The sequence below is a fragment of the Manihot esculenta genome, chromosome 4 (assembly GCF_001659605.2).
Source record: "Manihot esculenta cultivar AM560-2 chromosome 4, M.esculenta_v8, whole genome shotgun sequence".
In the NCBI taxonomy this organism is placed as follows: domain Eukaryota; kingdom Viridiplantae; phylum Streptophyta; class Magnoliopsida; order Malpighiales; family Euphorbiaceae; genus Manihot; species Manihot esculenta.
The window spans coordinates 5,595,234-5,598,955 of NC_035164.2; the positions used below are offsets into that span (position 1 = coordinate 5,595,234).

General features: G+C 33.1%; 1 pseudogene; it reads left to right on the forward strand.

Moving 5' to 3' along the window:
- The first annotated feature begins 275 nt into the window (after window positions 1-275).
- On the forward strand, window positions 276-3,079 carry LOC110613730 (annotated as a pseudogene).
- The last annotated feature ends 643 nt before the right edge of the window (window positions 3,080-3,722 follow it).

The following is a 3,722-nucleotide window of genomic DNA, read 5'->3' on the forward strand; positions in this document are numbered from 1 at the left end:
CGAATCGATTTTGGTCAGAAACCGAATCGAACCGAACCGGTCTGATTCGGTTCGGTTCGGTTTGGTTTGATCGGTTTCGATTTTTAATAATTTTTTTATTTTTTACACTTTATTTTTAATATTTTAAAATTTAATTAAAATATTTTAATTTTAATATGATTTAATTTCTATATATTATTGAAAAAACATATTATTATTACTAATCGGTTCGGTTCGGTTTTTTCGGTTTTTTTCTGATCAAAACCGAACCGAACCGAAATAACCAAAAATTTTGAAATTGAAAACCGAACCGAACCGAACCGAAATATATAAAAAACCGAACCAAATTTTCAAATCGGTTCGGTTCGGTCGATCTTTTCGGTTTAAACCGAATACTGCTCACCCCTACTTGCTGTCTATGCACGCGTTGATCCGGCTATTGACTTATGTCTCTGAAAATTTAAACATAAAAGCACACTCATTTTCTTTTGGTTTATGATTTTAGGTATGAGTGATTTGTTGTCTCCTTTTGTTGTCCTCTTTGAGGATAATTTTGATACATTTTGGTGTTTTGAGATGCTTCTAAGGAGAATGGTATTACTAACCAATGCAGTCTTTTTTAACTAGATATCTTAATGTCCTGTAGGACACTAAAATAAATGCTTTTATATCTCCCCAAGTCCAGTGTGAAAATTTTCAAATGGAAGGACCAATTGGAGTGATGAAGAAGTTGCAAGCATTGTGGCACATCTTGGAACTCACAGACAGGGAAATATTTGCACACTTGTCACGTATAGGTGCTGAAAGCCTCCACTTTGCATTCCGAATGCTGATGGTTCTTTTCCGTCAAGAATTATCTTTTCATGAGGCTCTTCAGTTGTGGGAGGTTTGTAGTGTTAGCCATTCTCTTCTGTCATAAATTATAGCAAATTTGTAGTGTTGTGTTGGGTACCTCATTGTTTACCTATTATTGGAGTATTTGTTTTGGACCATGAAAATATGCAGCAATATGGATGCATATAATGGTTCTTTTTGTATTTTTAATTTGCTAATTGCATATCCTTTGGTACTTGGTAGTCATATGAGATTGTTGGACAAATCTTGTCAAAGCAGTTTATCTTTTCCAAGTTCTAAGAATGTATATATTGAAATTGTATGCCTTTTATTTTGGTAGATTTGCTTATTTGCCTCATATTATTTTATTTCATAATTTTCTCTAAAAATTTTTGGTAGTTTGATACTATTTTGTTTATATAAGGACTCAACCTGGAGTATACCCTTATGGGGTCTAAACTGACGGGTTGCAGCTGCCAAGCTAGCAGGGGTGGGCATTCGGTCGGTTCGGTTAATCGAACCGAACCGAAAACCGAAATTTTAGTATTTATAAAACTGAATCGAACTTATTTTGGTCAGAAATCGAATCGAACTGAACCGTTCTGATTCGGTTCGGTTTGATCGGTTTCGATTTTTAATAATTTTTTTATTTTTTACACTTTATTTTTAGTATTTTAAAATTTAATTAAAATATTTTAATCTTAATATGATTTAATTTCTTTATATTATTGAAATCGGTTCGGTTTTTTTGATTTTTTCTGATCAAAACCAAACCGAACCGAAATAACTGAAATTCTGAAATTAAAAATCAAACCGAATCGAAATGAATAAAAAATCGAACCGAATTTTCAAATTAATTCGGTTCGGTGAATTTTTTCGGTTTGAACCGAATATTGCTTACCTCTAACTAGCATAAATCTAGCAGCGTTTACCCCCAAAATTAGTAATGCTTGGAACATGTACCCAATATTTTGACCCCTTGTGGATGACATGGAAAGAGATCTGAACATCAATTTGCAAATTTTTCTGGGGTCAGATGTTTCTGGTAAGATATTATATGCTTTGACCATGGATATATTACTGTGAGTGGGTTTCAGCTTGGGAAAGAGTTATAAACTATTAAACTTAACCGATAAGTGTTTCTTGACCCTTCCTAATGCAGTATGGAAGATAAGGATCCTAATACAATTTCGGAATTTTCTTTAATATAGAATTAGGGGTTAGTTGTTTAGGAAGTTTATTATTTTTAGTTTTTATTATTATTTTTAGTCTTTATTATTATTATTATTATTATTATTATTATTATTATTATTATTATTATTTCCTAGTTTTAATTATTTAATATTCCTAATTAGATTTGAGTTATAATTTCTGTTCCTAATTTAGTTAGGATTATAAGCTTTATAAATAGAATTAGTTTTCTATCATTTTGTAACTTTTGACTATGATAATCATATGAAATGATACAATTGAATCTGAGGTTGTGTTCTTGTTTTTCCTAAAGATTTGTTCATTACTTTCCTTGTTCTGCATCACTTTTTTTGTTGCAGAATTTTCTTTTATGATTTTTAAATGTATTCATTAGATGAGTAGCACCATGCGGGCGAATTTGCATTAAGCCAGCTCTGATTTTTAGAGTCGTCTATAAGAGATCTGAGTTTTACGAGATCATGGTTCATGCAGATGATGTGGGCTGCTGATTTTGATGAATCATTTACCTGTGATTTTGAGGAGAACTACCTGGAGGCACTAGTGCTACATCTTCCAAGGGATTCTGGAGGGGAAATGAAAGAAATCGCAGAAATTATAATGATGGTTCAAATGATGTTTCACAGATTAAGCATGGAAGAGCACTCTCTGTCTGAAAACACTGCAATGAAGTCAGCATCAGCTTATCCCTTTTGTGGTTTGACTAGGAATTTTTGGTTGAGAAGTGATCGCATGCAGATTAGCATTGCAGTCTCATCAACTAAAAACGGGGACGATGACTCGATGAGCTACCCGTCCTCTGTGTTGCAGCCATTCTCATCATGAACTGACAGAAAATCATCAGAGAGACTCGCTCATTTGATGATATGATAAAGGCAGGTCCATTATTGTCAATTACTTTTACATTTCATCTAGTACTCTCAGCAGCATGTGACCCTCTTTTGGGATGGTAGAGATCTATGTAATCATTAATCCTAATTTTGTTTTTTCTTTCGGCTACTGGTACCATGTACTTTTCCTTGCTTATTTTCTACTACTTTGCTTGTTGATTTCTCTCTCTCGCTCTCTCGCTCTCTCGCTCTCTCGCTCGCTATCTGATTAAGTGATGTATGACTAGTTGGAATAGGATGTCTTGCTTGTTAAAGTGTGTATAACTGCTAAAATGCTTGTATGTGATGCCTTGAAAAGGAAATACTGAAAGGAAAAGTTTAAAAATGGGGTACTTTTTCTCTTCTTGAGTTCTTGGCATGGCAAAAAGCTTTGTAATTTTTTTTTCCTGATTATGGGATCTTGTATAGTGCCAACTATCTTTCATAGCAAATTATTGACTTCAATATATTAGGCTTTATAGCATTTTGCGATATGTATGGTCTCTTGTCAAAAGTCAAATAGATGTGTGCCACTTCTACCTATCTATTATCTACTGTGCTCAAACAAGTTCAGTTACCTAACCCTCTCTTTTTTTTATGTTTTTTTTTTTTTTTTGTTGCAGCATAAAGTTTAAAAAAACACAAGAAATTCACACACACAATTAACCAAGTTGAAATTGGAAATTAGGGCAAGTCCTAATTAAAATATAAAAGCAAAAGAAAACTAACTCCGCAGTAGTATCTTGTCCAACAGGAAGTAAAAATGAATGGGACTGCATTTGATTACTAGTTGCTTAATTGAGCTACTGAGAAGTTGAACTGTCAGTTGGA